At 37.5% G+C, this 17798-nt stretch overlaps 1 long non-coding RNA gene across 8 annotated transcripts in view; it reads left to right on the forward strand.

The window, feature by feature from the left end:
- LOC123613289 (uncharacterized) overlaps window positions 1-17798 on the forward strand; it is a 196662-nt gene that overhangs the window by 54730 nt on the left and 124134 nt on the right. The window lies entirely within an intron of this gene.

The raw sequence follows: 17798 nt of genomic DNA on the forward strand, positions 1-17798 counted from the left end.
TGACAGCCTTATGTGAATTCCCTTCTATGTAATTTGTTCACCCTCCCCCCTTTTTAAGTATTCTTTTTTATGTCTAATTTTTGCCATTTTAATTACAACATGTCTTGGTGTCCTCTTTGGGTAGATCCTGTTTGGGACTCTCTGTGCTTCTTGGACCTGGATGTCCGTTTCCTTTCCCAAATGGAAGCAATGGAAGTTTTCAGCCATTATGTCTTCAAATATGTTCTCTGCCCGTTTCACTCTTTCTTCTCCCTCTGGGACCCCTATAGTCTAAATGTTGTTGGGCTGGGCATTGTCCTGGATGTCTCTTAAACTGTCTTCATTTCTTTTTATTCTTTATTATTTTTTCTGTTCAGCTTCAGTAATTTCTACTCTTGTGTCTTCCAGCTCCCTGATCCATTCATCTGTGTCAGCTAGTCTGTTAATTCCTTCTAGTGTATTTTTTATTTCAGTTATTGTAGGCTTCATCTGTGGTTGTTCTTAATATTTTCTAACTCTTTGTTAAAGCTTCTAACTTCTCACTCTGTTCATCTAATCTACTTTCGAGTTCTTTGATCATCTCTCCCATTAATACCTTGAACTCTTTATCAGGTAGGTTGTTTATCTCCACTTAACTTAGATATTCTTCTGGGCTTTTATCTTGTTTCTTTGGAACATATTCCTCTGTTGCTTCATTTTGCCTAACGTGCTGTTTTTATTTCTATGTATTTGATAGGCTGTTTGTATTTCCTTACTTTGGAGAAGTAGCCTTTTGTAGGAGATGTCCTGTGCACCCCAGCAGTACACTCCCCTTTCGTCACCAGAGCTATAGCTGCGCTAGGGGTGCCCCCAGTGTGGGCTGCATGAGTCCTTCCGTTGGGACTGGCTCATGCAGAGGGTGGTCCAGTAGGCGTGGCTGGTCCCTTGTTTGGTTGGTTGCCAGAACCTGCCTTGTTTAGAGGCTGCTGTTTGCTTTTGGATAGGGAAAAGTATGAGTAGCTGGCTGCAGATTCCTGGGGGGTTCTGGAGCTAGTTTTGGCCAATGGTGGCTGGAGCTAGGTTTGGGGTGGGTAGATGTAGGTTTGGGGGTCCTGGATCTAGTTTTGCGATGCTGGTGGGTGGGGATGGTTTATGACATGGCTGGCTATGGTATGCAGTTTGGAGTGTCTCAAATCTGGTGTTGACCTGCTGGTGACTAGGACTGGATCCCAGGGCAGCTGGCTGTGGGACTCAAAATATTCTAGAGCTGGTGTTGGCCTGCTGGTGGGCAGCACTGGTGCGTAAGGGGTCCTGGGGTGGTGCCAACCTTCTGGTGGGTTGGCTTGGTCCTGCAGCTCAGGCTGTAGGGCTGAGGTGGTTCTGGTGCTGGTGCCTGCCTCCTGGTGAGTGGAGTCATGTCCTGGTGTCTCTGACTGCAACACTTAGGGATCCTGCAGCTGGTGTCAGCCTCCTGGTGGTGGGGCTGGGTCCTAGGTTGTCCTTGGTCTGGTGCCTTCCCACTGATGGGTAAGGCTGGTCCTGGGGCTAGTGCTGGCCCACTGAGGGGCTGAACTGGGTCCTGGAGTCTTTGGCTGCAGGTTTCTAGGGGTCTTGGAGTTGGTTTTAGCCCACCGGTTGAAGGAGCCAGATCCCAACACCTGGTTTTGGGGTTCCAGGAGGTCCTGGGCTGAGTGCTGGCACACTGGTGCATGGGACCAGGTTCTGGGCCCTCTGATGGGCACAACCAGGTCTTGGATTGGCTGTGAGCTCAGGGGGTCTTAAGGAAGTTGGCTTGCTGGCGAGTGAGACTGTGTCCCTTCCAGCTAGCTGCTTGGCCTGTGGCATGCCAGTACTGTGGTGCCCACAGGCTGCTGGGCAGAGCTGGGTATCTGCACTAAGAAGCTAGAAGGAGGATTCCCAAATGTCACTTGCCAGTACCAATGTCCTCGTGATAGAACAAGCTTCCAAAAACAACTTCTCTGTCCCCAGTGTGAACACTGGTGGCCTCCTGCCTCTCTGGGAGGCTCTCCAAGGTGAGCAGGTAGGTCTCTCTCAGGTTACTTTCATATTATTGTTTCTGCTCTGGGTTCTACAGTGTGTGAGATTTTGTGTGTGCCCTTTAAGAGTGGAATCTCTATTTCCCATAGCCCTCTGGCTCTCCTGAAAGTGAGCCTCACTGGCCTTCAAAGACAAATGTTCTGGGGTCTTGTCTTCCTGGTGCAGGACCCCTGGGCTGGGGGGGCCAATTTGGGGCTTGGTCCCCTCACTCCTCAGAGAGAACCTCTGCAATTATAATTATCCTCCCATTTGTGGGTCACCCACCTGGGGGTACAGGTATGGGCTATGCCACAACTCTGCCCCTCCTACCTGCCTTGTTGTGGTTCCTTCTTTATATCTTCAGTAGTAGAAAAGCTTTTCTTCTAGTTGCCCAGCCTTTTTCATCAACAGTTACTCTGTAAATAGCTGTAATTTTGGTGTGCACATGGGACGAGATGAGCTCAGAGTCCTCCTACTCTGCTATCTTGACCACTCCAGCCCATTTAGTATGTTTATGATGTTATTTAAGCAGAATCTTTGATGGAATGTGGATTCTGGGATGTGAACCTAGAATCCTTGTTTACTTAAAGTGTGTCTTATTTAAATAAATGAGGCATGAATAATTCTTACTGTAAAAATTCAGGCAATACAGAATTGTATAGAACAAAAAGCTAGTATTGCCTTTATCGCTTACCCACTTATCCTTCACTTCCCCATGAACAGCTGACTTTTGGCATATGTAACCCCCCTTTCCTGCCCACTGATATCCTTATATATAACCACTGTCAATAGTTTGGTATATAGTTTAGTGGACTTTTTTTTTCATTGCAATTTGAATCAAATGTAGTCATAAAGGTCTGTTTCATTTTATAGTAAGTGGAACCATACTCCAGATATTATTTATGTACTGTGCTTTTTGGAAAGATTATTAAATAATATGTTTTTAATTGCTTGTCATAATTAATTTCTCCCCCAGAATTAGCTGGAATAAATTTGGGTTAAATTATTTTCCTCAAGTTAACTATATTGAATGTCACATGTATGATATCATTTCATAATTATTTGATATTATTTCATAATTTGGGCTTTATGTACTTTAAAGTATCCCTCTAAAATATTTTTATCTTGCATAATGATCTGCACAAAAAAATAGAAATTCTGGGCTGCTTTAAATCAAAGTATTTCAGCTTTTATTATTCTTATTTCATAAAATAAGAAGCTGAAGCTCAGAAATACTGTGATTTTCCAAGGTCACAGGGATAGCAAGAAGGCTGAGCAGAGCTCACGGGTTTCCTGACTTGTGGTGTGGTGCTCTGTTAGCCTGGTCATGGTTCCTTGATGATTGAAACCCCCATCTTTCCCAGGAGAAAAATTAAACTACTAATTTTTATGAAATATGATGTGATGTGAAATATCCTTTAAACTTGAATAAAGTAGATCTCATATAAGTAATAAGTAAGACATTTATGAGGAATATATCCAGTAGCTCTAGGCACAGGCATAGTTAAAAATTTTCAGCACATAATAAGCAAAGATAGTCTGGAGTGTGTGTGTAAATCTCTTCTAGGTAGACATTCTTGACAACCTGCCCATCTCTCTCCTCCCACGCCAGCCCAGAGAATTAAATAGTTAACCACTTCCTTTCCTAAACTTTACTGCTGTGCTGTTGCTTCTACATTATGATTTGTTTACATGTGCATCTTGTCTCTTGGTATTAAACTCTTGGGTTATAGGGACTTTGTCTTATTCATGCTGAATCCCAGCACCCAGGGCAGTACATAGATTACTAAATGTTTCTTGAGTGAATGGACACTTTCTATTAAGATGTCAAGTTCTTCAGATTTGACCCCAAGGATAACTAACTGCAGGCTGTGGCAAATATTAATTCTATGAATAACCTCACTGGGAGGAGATGCTGAGTAGTTGTCATGATGATTATGAGACAGGACAGTTTAAATCAAGCTGGAAAAGTCACTTTTTTTTTTTTTTGATGTCTCTGAATTTGTGAATAACATTGACCCACTCCCTGCTTTTCTCTCTACTCTCCTTCCTCCTTTCTGTTTTTCACACTGTAGTGAGAGTGTTCATTTCAAATATTATCACCCCAACCCCTGGCTTGAAAATCTTTTGGTGACTTCTCATTGCTCTTAGAATAAGATCCAAACCATTAACATGAACTTTAAGACCCAACATAATTGGACCCACCTCTTCCCAATAAGGCCTCATCCCGCTCCCCAGCTCTACTTGTTTGTTGACTAAACTATGCCTTGATTGCTGTCCCTCAGTTCATTTTGTTCCTTCCGCCTGAGATGCTTCATCTGTCCTCCCTCCCCTCCTTCCACATTTGCCTATCCCCAACAAGCTCAAATGTCTACTTGGGGACTGATGCCTTGGAGAAAATTTACCTCCCTCCCTGACGACAGTGAGCCTTTCTGTGATGAGCTAATATGACCCCATCTACCTTCCCTTCAGGGCACTTAGTCATGGTAATAATACCTCTGTTTGTGTTATTTATTAGTTTAGGTCTGTCTTCTCTGCTAGACCGCACATTCTGTGAGGAGTGCCCAGACCATATTTGTTTTTGTTCACTTGAGTCCTCACTTCTTAGGAAACTTTTTGACACATACTAGGTACATAATAAATAGGTCTGGAATAAAGGAAGAACAAAAAAAGGCAATGAAGTTGGATGTTGAGACAGTGGGAAGGTGGTGAGATATGAACAGGTAAAGGGCAAATGGTCTTTGTCTTCTTTGTCATTTAGCTGTGGTTCTTCCTGGTGAGGATGAGTGCCTTTTCTGTCTACCGAGTTGGAACTGGAGATGTTAGAGAGATTAAGAGTACTTGGTAATGTTGCTTCTTAGGACATTTCTATTCGCTATTTTGCATTTTCTTCATGGGCTAGGTTTTTGATGTGAAAATATATGTATAAGAAATGGTTAATTGTGAGAACTGAAATATAGAAGCTTCACTTGATAAAAAAGTATTCTCATTGGTTGGGAAGATTTTCCTAGGATGGAGAAAACTTAAGGGCCATTTCTATATTCAGTTGAATAGTTTTTGATGGTATAAACTAGATCTTTTGTAAAGAAGTTGCTAAAAAGTGAATCTCTTTTGCATTTAAAAATCATCCATTTGTGTGCAAGTAAAATTGCCTGTCATGGTTTGAAAGGATTATTTATGGTTTCTAAACATTCATCTCTCCCAACTTGGCTCATATATTGCCTTTACAAAATGGGAATTTAATTCTATTAGAATGTTGTATTGTCTACTATACAGACCAGGTTATAACATGATTACATTCAATTGGTCCACTTGCTACATTAGAAAATGACAAAGGACATCAAATAGTTTTAAACTTTTTACTATAGTTTGCCCTGGTGACTGACTAGTACTACTGATGATCATCTCAAAAGATAACACTAGGAACAGTGATACTTTGCAATGATCCAAGAGAAAATAGTTCATGGCAATACAGAAAAGAATAATAGTGGGAAATGATTTGACAATGTACTCTCCAAGGTTAAAGTCTTGCAAGGTAGAAAACAGGGTGAACTTTAAATGACGTTTCTTTGTATTTGAACCTTAGAAGTGGTTTCTTTGGTTTATATTGGATTTTTACTAAGTTTGATGTTAAACTTATGTGATAAAACATTGTATAAATATGATTTCTTGGTAACTAAAAGTGCTAGAATTTCTTAATTCTTGAAGTATGTTTCTGTATTTATGAGACGGTGCTGGTTCCAGGTGAGGGACAAACTGAAATCTGACAAAATGGTCTAAAAGATATCATGTGCTTAAAAAATTATGATACAGAGATACAACCAGACTAAACGGTACCTGTCCAACTTAAGAAATTGGCATTTTCATGCTGCTTGGCCAAATGCTTGCTTTATAGGAGGAGACACCATCTGCCTTTGGCATGACTCACATTGAGGGATGCATGAACAGTAATTAAGGGGATATACAGCATAGGATGTTAGCAACAACAACAAAAAGACTTTGGAGGAATTTGATGCTGTCATGAACTTATGATTAGGAAGAGCACTCATTTGAAAGTCTGAAGGAGAATGCACACATCAGGTATTCAAAAATGAATTTATTTCTTAAGACCAATTTGTATTTTTTAGGCAAGAGCAATCTGTAGGATTTTAAACATCTCTGTCTTCCTTTCTTTTTGTCCTCTTCCACAACTGAGAGTAATGATTTTAGCAATGTCAATATATTTTTTGACCATGACTTCTGAATTAGAATGTGTGTGGTTATAACTACTGTGAAGGTCCAAGTGCTTCTGGGGGGCTGTGTACCCTCAGGCTGTCCACTAACACGGAGCTGACAGAGGTCATTGGCTTAACAGGAATAAAGCCATAAATTAAAGTACAATTTTTGATCATATCTTTCTGCTGTATTCTGAGAGCCACATCACAGAACTAATGCAACATCATCTTTTCCTCAGTTTCTGCTAGTATCTTCAAGCAAAAGAATCTTTTCTGTCAAGGAAGAGAGCTTTATTTTCAGGTGAAAGACAGAACCACGGCAGAGTCTTGGGATTATTTTAAAACTCGTCAAATGACAGCATGTTTTATTAAGTTGTCATGATAACTCGTCTTAGCTCTCTGGAGATTTTGGCAATTATTTCTCAATTTTAATGCCACTGGAGGTATAATGTAATCATAAAATTTCAAAACCTTTATTGGGCTCTAGAAGAAGTCAACAGAGTCTATGTATATACTTAGGGGGTTTATTTTTGCAATGAAATGGCAGTTTTATAATGTTTGATTTTTACTCGCCTTTTCTCCTAAACGTTGAAAGCAACTGGTCTTAATGATTGTGCAGTTGTGTTTTTGAAAACAGCGTAGGTATTATGGGAAAACAATTTGGAATTTTAGCTGTTAGATGGAATGGGCTAATTTAAGGAAGTCAATCACAAATTAATCCTGGGTTACATTTCTTCCTAAAAACTAGTCTGCAAACTCATTGTGGGCAGAGACCATGACTGTTTTGTTCATCTGTGACTGTCTATAACCTGGGACTTTCTGTGTGCTCAGTAAATAATTGTTGTCTGATTGATGAATGAATAAGAAATAATAACAGACTGCTGACTAGTAGTATTTAGTAGATGTTATATCTGATGAAGACAATTACTGAATTTTACTGGCTAAGTACTCAGCATCGTGTAATATACCATGCAGACATAAAATATAGGGTCCAGCCAACCATGATAGGCAGAGGAGGAGAAAAACAAGGCACAGCAATAGAATATAACATCCACAGTGATTCCACTGAAGAAAAATTTATTCCTATTTGTGTCAAGTAAGTACAAACTGATGAGAAGATTGTTGGGATGGTCTGTGTACAAGTACTTTGCTTTGTGAAATAGATGTATTTATGAAGAGTTGTGTAGTTGATAATATATTTTGATGATCAAGGGGAAATTACTATGTAAAACAACTCCTATTGAGGATTAACTTGTAAAAGTGATGACAATGATTTATTCTTTATGTAACTTGAGATTTCATCCTTCAGGAAAGCATCAAACGTAGAATAGCAGTACAAAAGATACACACAGCGTTACTTAGGATAAAACAAAACATTCTTTTCATGTTGCTATGCAGTGCTTTCTACCATGGAATTCTAAGAGAGAGCTATCAGAATCACATCTTGCTTAACAAGGGAATGCATATTTTATAACATGAGGCAAAACAGACAAAAATAAGCTTAATGTCATCAGTCTTCTGTAAGGTGGTTTCTTACTTTGTTTTTTTTTCCCCCATGAGCATCTCGATGCAAAGTCAGATTGAATCTACCCATTTGTGTATAAAAATTTCTCTATATAAAATCTTTATTTTATGTATCTATACATCATATCTATCAAGCTATCTATCTCGTCTCTACATCTGTATACCCACATCTATAGCTCTGTCTGTATAGTTCTTCCTACCCATCTACATCTATATATAAAAATCCCTAGAGAGATTCTTGGACTTAGAACTTTCATAAGATTTTTTTGAAAACAAATGAGCCAATAATGAGAACTGTGCTCAGTTCCTTACAGATGAAAGTGTAAAAATATATAAATCATTCTAGTGTCAGGTTGGAGTTCCTTCTCTCTCTGGTTCTGGTGGTAACTCTTTATCCATGCGCATAAGGAAATAGTTTTGGCCACTTGCTGATCAGTTGCTTGGCAAGTAGCAGATGCTCAACAATCACTTACAGAAACCATCAGTCACCCACATCCCAGATCCCCGGGTTCTTCTGCGTAGCCTTCTCTGGCTTACCCAGGGTGTGCCCTGCGGTGCTGACGTCTTGCTTTAGGGCCTTTATTACTTAAATAAGTGACTTTATAAAGTTGTTGAAGGAGTACTTGGTACATTGGTAAACATTTTATAAGTGATATTGAATAAAATAATAAATAACAGCATTACTTATTTCAAAAAGGGGTCCTCATGATATCATAAATAGGGTTTGGGGGCAGGTAGAAAAATTCATGCATGTTTTAGTTGAAGGGCATTAGGCAGCAACATATGACTAAGTACAAATCAAGACTGTAGAACATAAGCTAAATGAAGAGGTGACTGTTTAGAACTGTGGAGAGGCTGGGATCTTACCCCACCTTCAAGCTGACAAGTTAGCCACAGTTCCATGGGTGCTGATGCATGGCCTCCTGGACTCAGTCCTCCTGTTTAGAGGACTTGCAGTTTCCTCCAGCAGTTCTGCTGACTCCATTCCAAACCAAGTTCACTACAGTTGCCGATCGAAAAGTCATGGGAAGATTTGGTTCAGCAGCACCAAGCCTGGGGCACAGCATGAGCTGTAGCTCCTAGCAACGTTTGGTAGCAATGTTGTTTTGAATTTTTATCTCATAACTGGGTGAAAGTTAGGGCTAGAGATTCAGCATTTCATTTTTGTGTGAGGATTTTAAAAAATTCCTCTTATTCCCAGCATCTACTGTTTTGTTCAAGGTTTAGGGCACAGAAAATCTGCTTTGACTCCTGCTCATCAACTTGAATTTTGTTTCATTTTAAATTGTTAGAGATGTCTATAATATGTTTAAATCCATGTCCTTGCTATTTTTGTGTTTTACCCGTTATCTATCTCTTTGGAGAAGAAAAGGTTAAGGAAGTGTGAGGTCCCTGCATTGTCTTGACCAGTTTACACTTGGAGGTGATTTTAGAGCTGTGATTTTGAGCCAGTGTCATCTTCTCTTATCCCATTATCCCAATTATCCAGATGGATGTCAGCAGTTCCACTTCCTAGTCTGGGGTGATGGTCATTGCACATTGTAATTGCTGGATCAGCTGATCAGTCCTAGTGGGAGGAAAGTGTGCTGAAGCGTAGTCACTTTGATGTTCACATCCAGCTGTAGTGGATTAAGCATGCATGTGCTTAAAATTAAAAAATATATTACTACTACATTTCCTGCCACCATTGGAAAGTTCAGCTGTGTTTTATTTTTCATGACTGTAGAATGGAACATCAGGCACATATATTAGATTAAATATTAGGTTATAAAATTAGAACAACTCTTCTTGGGAAATTATATAGAAAACACATGATTGTCAGCCCACTCGGTGGCAGAAGGAACTAAGTAATCTTTTGAACTGTCTCTCTGTCTTAACATGTTGAATGTGAGATGGGGCAGAATGTTGATTCTCTCTACTTACCACCCAGAGTAGATGCTGCTTTCTCGATTCAGTTATTACTTTCCAAGGAGGCCTTTACTACTTAAAGTTCACTGCTTAGGAGAGTTCACAGCTCAGTAATGAATGAATGCCTCAGTGAATGGTTAAGTTCAGGTTCAGACAGTTTTGTTGCCATTTGGAAAAGGTTGGGATTTACATCAATTATACTTAAAGAACTTGTTACATTCTGGAATTTTCTCTATCATTTAATCTAAGTTTCAAAGTTTTACAATTGTTGAATTTACTTTTTTAAAATAAACAAAGTTTAATTGTTTTAACTAGTATGTTGGCAACCTATACTTAGTTGTATGATTATATAGTGACATGTTTAACTACATATGGTGTATTCACATTTTCCATTTTTAAAATAGACATCAATCATTTACCACAAATTCTTTACGGCCTCAAAGAGATATTCTTAGCAACAAGGTTGTCAAGGAAACACACTGAAACTGTTACATAAAAGATTGTCTCTTTGACAAAAATCTTTCAAAATGATATTCCTATTTTTTCCCAAATTGTGTGAAATTATAATTTATAAGCAATTGAGTTTAAGCAAATAATTTATAAGCAGTGTACGTAATGGTGTAGTTCTGGAAATACTTGACAAATACAGACATTTTTGAATGTTAAGTTTAAATAATTAGATGTCACTAATGCAGTACAAAGGCCTAATCAGGAGGAGATTTAAAAATAACACGATGTCTGATTGTCATGTTAAACACATTAAATTTTGATGAAATCTTTAAGATGCAAATGACATAGGTTCTTAGAAGAATTAATAGATGGGGATTTCCTTTGTTTCCAGGTTGACAGAGTAGTTGAGGGAGAGGGAAAAAAAAACGCAAAGATACAAATTTCGAAGACTTTAGAAACTTAATAAAAGTACCTTTGAACAGCAAGTGTATATTATTTATGTGTTCAGGCAACCATGTTAGAAAATACTAGTTGGAGACTAGGTTGGTCACAGACTCCTGTCTTTAGCACTTGATTGCTATCTATTTTACATTTATCTTTTAGCATTGAAGGATATAACCTTGAGTGAAAAGTTTAAAGTCAGATATCTTGGAATATATATCACATGTTTTTGCTAAAAGTGTCTTGATATGCATTATATCATAGAATGGATTTGTGGGGACTGAAGAGATCTTTTAATGGGTAAGGAAATGTGCCAGGAAAGGCTAAGAAACTGGCCTGAAGTTACGTAGAGTCAAAGCCAGAAACAGAACCTGTTTTCTTGATTCCTAGTTCAGCGCTGTTTCTGTGATACTGTTGGCCTGAAGAACTTGAGTTACCGCTCCTCTCCTGTTATTCTTTCCCAACAATTAGCACCACTGATCTTCAACTGAAGTGTGAACTCCACATAGCATTTGGGATGTTATTTAAGTTGCTCCTTGTGGGAAGGAAGAAAAGAAGGTAAAAGTAAAAAAAAGATTTTTTTTTTGAGAAATATATAGGGATTCTCAGTAGGCCTTGATGATGCCCTAAGGAATAAAAGGCTGTCAAGTATAAAGGAAATATAATAATACAAATAGATTTTGATAGTCACAATTATGAAAATGGATAAGCTTTGGCTGGAGAATAAAAGGAAAATAAGATATAAGGAGGGAGCCAAAGACTACTCTTGTGCATTCATGTTATAACATGTTGCCCAGACCAACCCTGATTAAGATGGTCTTCCTCCCTGTCGTGTCTGTGGGAACATCAGCTTCTAGACTGGCATTGTCAAGTGACTCCCAGAGTGAATACCTGCAACTGATAGAGGTGGGTGTACATTCTGACCTTTTTCAGGGCAGCAAAAAAATTGATCAAGTGCTACTTCTCACTGGCCAATTTTGGTTAATAATCTTACATACTTGAAAAGACTATATATTCTTTTTTCCTCTGACTGTTTTTAAAATTTTTTTTCACTGCTGTTATTTTCAGTAGATTTACTAGTATGTGCCTACATGTGATTTTCCTTTTAATTATCCTGCTTAGTGTTCATAGTGCTTTTTGAATCTGTAATAATATTTTTTTTATCAGTTTTGAACACATCTCAGTCAATATCTCTTCACATCTTCAAATATTATTTCTATTTTGTTTTCTCTTTCTCCTTCTGGGCCCCTAAATACATGTACGTAATACCTTTTGTTATTTACACAATAGTTTCTGTATCTTCCATCTTTTTTTTCACAGATTGTGGCTTGGATATTTTGTCCTGACCTTTTTTCTAGGTCACTAATTATCTCTATAGCCATATTTAGTATTATTGAGACCAGTACTGATTCTAGGATTTCCGTGTGGTTGATTTTTGTTATGGCTTTAGTTATTTGCTCTATTCTATTAACTTAATTATATAGATACATTTATCTTAGTGCTCTTGTCTCAGGATCCCCTTTGTGACTATTTCTATGATAGTCTGTTCCTCTTGGATTTTAGAAACACGATGTTCTCTAAAGTTATTTAGACACACAGTATCTCCCACTTTGCCTGTTTCTTTTCATCATGTGCTGGATATTACATATCAAAAATTATGGATAGGATTTGAGGATTATGATAATATTATCTTTTACCAGAGAGAATTTATACTTGTTTTTGGCAAGTAATTAGGGACACTAGTCATTCCAGGTAATTTTATTACAATCAAGAGTTGAAATAATTTAAAACTGGGGCTTCAGTCTGTGTGAAATTGTTTTATTTCTAATTCCTAACTCTTCCTAGAATGTCAAACTTTTCAGTCCCAGCCCAAAGTCAGGATGGTGTACATCACCTTCCACCCCTCTGCCCTTGGTTAATTTTTTTTTTAATATTTCACAATTCATTTGTTAAAGTTAGTATAACACTAATTCTTAAAACCAGACAAGAATTTATAAGACAGGAAAAGTATAACCCAATCTCTTTCATGAACACAGATAAAACATTTGTAATCAAAATTTCAGAAAATAAATCCACAGATATGTAAGAATGAGAATATTTCATAATATTTTCACAAATTTAAGGTTGGTTTATCAGTATAAAATCAATAATTAATATCAAGGCATGGACTGAATAACAGAAAAATTATATGATCATCCCTGTAAATTCAGAAAAAGCATTAATTAAAATTGAATATCTGTTCAAAAAAAAGAAAACTCTTAATAAACTGAGAATAAAAGACAGCTTCCTTTATCTGACAAAGGATATCCATGAAATATCTGGAGTCAATATCATACTTGATAAAACATCAAATATCTTTCCTCTACCATCAGTAATGATAGCATTTCCTTGTTTTTTTGGTTTTTTTGGTTTTTTTGCCCTTGGTTGATTCTTGATTTTCAATTTTTGTCTTAGGTTTGTGACTGTAATAAAAGTTCTGCTCAGCATCTCAAACTTTTCTATTAAATGGACAAACATCCTTAGGACACAAGGAGCCCTCAAAATCAAAAAACCCAATCAGAGTTTCCTTCTTTTCCTAGATCATATCCCCTTAAGTCTTCACTGTCTTATGAGTTCTTTGACGTCATTACATACATTTTATTTTGTTTTGTTCAAAGTTTCTATTTTCTTTCAGCAAGAAAACTGGTCCAGATTATCTGGTCTTCATTATTGGTAGTGAAACCCATGAATTTGTCTTTGAAAGTTGTCCTATTTTTACGTACTTGTTAAGTTTTAATTTTTACAGCATCAAGACTTTGGGAGAATGGATTTATTCTGTGTATGTTCCCCCCACCCTTTTTTTAAAACCAGTGATACAGAGCTACAGCATAGCAAGAAAAAAAAAGAAAGAAAGAAAGAAAAAGAAAATTAACTGTATTTTAAATATGTTCCTTTCAAGGCTTGCAGGTAGAAGTTCACCCGAATTTCTTGGTAGTGGGTGAAACATAGTATGCTATATCTTTTCAGTGATTCATTTAATACCTCGGTTGTTTCAGCTAATACCATGTGCTTCTTCTCGAAGTTGAAGTGATATTCTTATTTCCTGATTAAATACTTACATTGTAAAACATGATTGGCAATTGTTGAGTTTCTCTGTTGCTAACATACTGTGGAATATTGCACAATGCTAACTAAAAGCCTTTTAAGAATCCAGTTTTACATAATGTGGACATCTCATTTCCAGTTTTCAGAAAATTTCAAATGAAAGCAAAAGTTACTTGCGATTGTAGGTAATTTATTATTGAATATGTATATTACATATGCACATCTAGGTATGTATTACCTTTACTATATATCAGATACACAAAATTCAGTTACTCAGAATTCTTGATCCATGGCATAATTTTATTATTGATTTATCATGGTCCACTTTATTTGCTTTATAATTAAGTCAGTTACTTATAACAAATTAACATCCACGAAACCACCATCTTACCTGAAAATTAGAACATTAACCATAACTCCTATATATCTGTTTATTACTCTCCCATCCTGCCTTTTTTCCTCTTGATGTAACCGCTTTCCCAGACTTGTATTTATCTATATGCCCAAATAATATCTTGCTTAATTTTAGTCATATTAAATTTTTTTCTAGAGCCCAGACCTCTTGGAAGTATACTATCCATGGTCCTCTGGAACTCATTTTACTCAATATTATTCTACAAATAGTCTTATTTTTACATGAGTTGGAGTTCACCTGTTTTACCACTACATAATATTTCACTGTGAATTTACCACAATTTATATGTTTGCCTGTTGTGAGCATTTAACATGTTTTATGTTTTTAATATAATTAAAATTTTTCCTATGAAAATTTTTGGTATCTTGCCATCTGTATATTTACAAAATCTTCATTGGTTCTATTCATAAAAGTAAAATTTCTGGATTTATAGTATGTAAATGTTCATATTTTTAAAATATGACTGTTTTTGGCAGGCCAGATGGGTGTAGCTTCTACTGGGTTCCTAAGTGTAATCTTGTTGGGTAACTGGGCTGGACTCTGGGTGGGCAGGACTGCCTCCAGACCACAGTACAGCAGGGCTGGAGCCAGGTCACAGAGGTGCTTCAGGGACTGCAGTTGGGTCCAAGGCCAGCAGGCTTATTGCTGGTGGTACAGATGAGTGTGGTTCCTCCTAGGGCCCTTGACAGAAGGAACTGGTAGCAAGACTGTGGACAAGAGGGGCTAGCAGCAAGACTGTAGGAGGCTGGGGATGTTTCTGGTCTGCAGGTAGGGCCAGAGTCCCTGGGTCTGCCACCTGTGTGTGAGCCTGCCTTCTTCAGGTGACCCTCTTAGGTTTTGGGCTCCATGAGGGTTTCACAACCTCTTACCTGGATCCCAAAGTCCCCATAAAAGCACTTGCATCTGTGGGATCCCTGCCAAATATTTGTTTGTATGGCAGGATGTGTGCTGGGATCTCCTATTCTGCCATGTTGTTGACGTTACTCTACAAGAAACTGTGTTGATTCCCACACTCTGTAATAATCGTTTTGTTAGAGTTCTTGACTTTTGTTTATTGAGTATATATAAAATGATACCTTACTATGGCTTAGATTTGCAATCTGTGATTATTAATGAGATTGGGCAACTCTTCAATTCATTGACCATATGTGTCTCTTCTTCTGTGGAGTCTGTGTTCATGTCTTTTGCCTGCTTTTCCCATTGGGATATTTTCACTTTTCTTCTTGTTTGGTTGGAGTTTTAATATTTATCCTTGACACTAATATTCAAGTTTTATGTTTGAACACGTTTTTTTCCAAAGTCTTGCTAATATTTTTACCTTCTTAAGATGTCATTTGATAAAAATATTCTTATTTTAAGGTGGTCCTTATAAGATATGGAATTTATTTTTATGGAGAGATAATTTATTTGGCTCAGTGGGTGAAAATCATTTATCACTTGGGCATTAGAAGGTTATGAAAGACCAGTGTATCTTTCTCTTTAACAACATTCACCCTCATTGTGATGACTCCAAAAATGCCTATAAATGAACCCATAAATTTTCTCAAGTATTTATTGCTAAGCTGTTTGAATAGAAGGCTAACATGCCAGGCATCTCAAGCCCATTGCTTACTCCTTCCTATCCAAGAAAAGGAGAACTCTTTGTTAAGGCTTGCATCAAAACAGGCAGAACCTCAGCATACATGCTTAATAGGCATTTATGGGTGGAAAAATTCTGCTTTTATTGTATTTCTCAATCAGGTCTGTAGATGGTTTGCAAAGGCAGCTAAGTCCATGTGGGCTACAAATAACTAGTATGAATTTTATGCCTGGAATACAAATGTAGTGCTGTATAAGCTGCCCTAAATTCCATTCCTATTTATGTGAACTGCATTCAGCACCAAGGGAACGAACAGTGGAGGAGCTAAGTGCTTAGGATCACGTGGATTGTGCACCACGAGTTTTCTACTCCCATCCCACTTCATGGACTCATAAGGGCTCTCGAAGTGCTAATTATAACAACTCTGACAATGGTTTTTGATTTCAAAGACTTAGATTCTGTTTTTACCCTTAGAAGGTTGGAGAAATTTACTAAAGAACAAAAAGAATGGATAATCTTCGTATATAGGGAATAGTACAAAAAAGTAAAAAAATTATCGTGAATTTGAAGCCTAAAGAGGAAATTAAAATAGAGTGTACCTTATATACTCTCTTTCTGGAACGTCTTTACTTGGAATTCAAGAAGAATATACTGGTTTAAAAATATGGTTTGATTTTATTATTAGAACAGAGATTTGGGGAAGAATAAAAAAAAAAAAAGAAACATAAAGTAGAACAGGCAAATTAAATTGAAGGGAGAAAGGAGCCTGACTGAAATCTTAGAGGTCTGATTAGTTAGATATGACAAATTTTAAAAACATAAGCTCTGACTTAATGGTTCTTGGAAGTGGGACTATCAAAGAGAGATTTTTTTAAGCTATTTTAGGATTACAGAGGGTGATTGGGGCCTAAGAAATAGAATTATAGCACAGTAGCAGGATCCCTGAGAGTGTATTGAAATTATTATACTAAGGGATCCCAGATCAAAAAACTCTTGAAAGATGTCCTCTTAAAGTTGTAAAAAAGGAGTCTTTAATGAGAGCTCACCATATGGGGGGAGAACACTTGGACAGATTTGAAAGGGAATGACTGAAAAAACGGTCTAAAAAAAAAGAACTGATTCTCAAGATGATGCTGTTATTGTACGGAGAGATGAAGACATTGCCTGTCTCCCAAGGGGAAAAACTTACTAAATAAGGGCTTGAAGGGAAAGTACCTGAGAGATAATATACATAAAAAGATGAGACAATAATAGATTGAATCCAGCTGAGGTTGGACACTTGTATGATGAGATAGTGATTTGAATGATTTAACTGAGGAGGTGAGGGTGAACAAGTTTTTTTGAACAGTGGATGTTTCTGGCAGCACCAGAACTCACTGACTATATTCCTATCATACTAAGACACCTTATGAGACAAAACCTGAAGAAAATTATGTCAGAAGAGCAGATAATTTGGCTTCAAAACAGAGACAAGTCAAAAGCAAAGCAGATTACTCAGATCTTGTGACTAGCCAGACATGTGGTAGAAAAGGAAAAGTATCAGTTTAAGAAGCAGATTGAACTGGTTTGAGCCTCTAGGAATAGGAGAAGAGCAGATAGAAATAAAACATTAGAGCCTTCTTCTCTACTGCAAAAAAATATGTAACAGAAAGAGGTGTTGCCCGAAGTATAGAACATTCGAAAGGTGAGGAACGACAGGGCCTGTTGATGGCGATTCTCCAGCAGAAACTGAACTGGGTGTAATATGGAAAGGTTCCCTCATAGACAAGTCTCATAGGCCTAGGACATTCCAGAGCAAGTGGCAGTAGTCCCTGTGGAATAAATAGGCCTGCCCCTTGGACACATCTCATCCTTATGTGTAGCACTAGGAGTGGGCCTGGGGGCAGAAAATTGAGACTCAAAGGCAAATGAAATTTAAAAGTTTTTAATATAATGAATGGGATTCAAAGAACTTCAGTAAGACCTGGAGACTGAGTCTGTGACCACTGCAAATTTTAAAACTTTGCCAGAAGTTTCTTGCACTCTCTGAGCAAGGATAGAGAATGCGAAAGTGGACACCCTCACCCTCCATACTTGTTAAAACTAATTAATCTCCATATGGCAAACTTCACAAGTTTCACGGGTTTTGGACCACGGACAGGTGACAGATGAATTGGGAGTCTGGTGGAGCAGAAACTAAGTTTTTCTG

Source organism: Camelus bactrianus, chromosome 3, assembly GCF_048773025.1.
Source record: "Camelus bactrianus isolate YW-2024 breed Bactrian camel chromosome 3, ASM4877302v1, whole genome shotgun sequence".
Taxonomy (NCBI): domain Eukaryota; kingdom Metazoa; phylum Chordata; class Mammalia; order Artiodactyla; family Camelidae; genus Camelus; species Camelus bactrianus.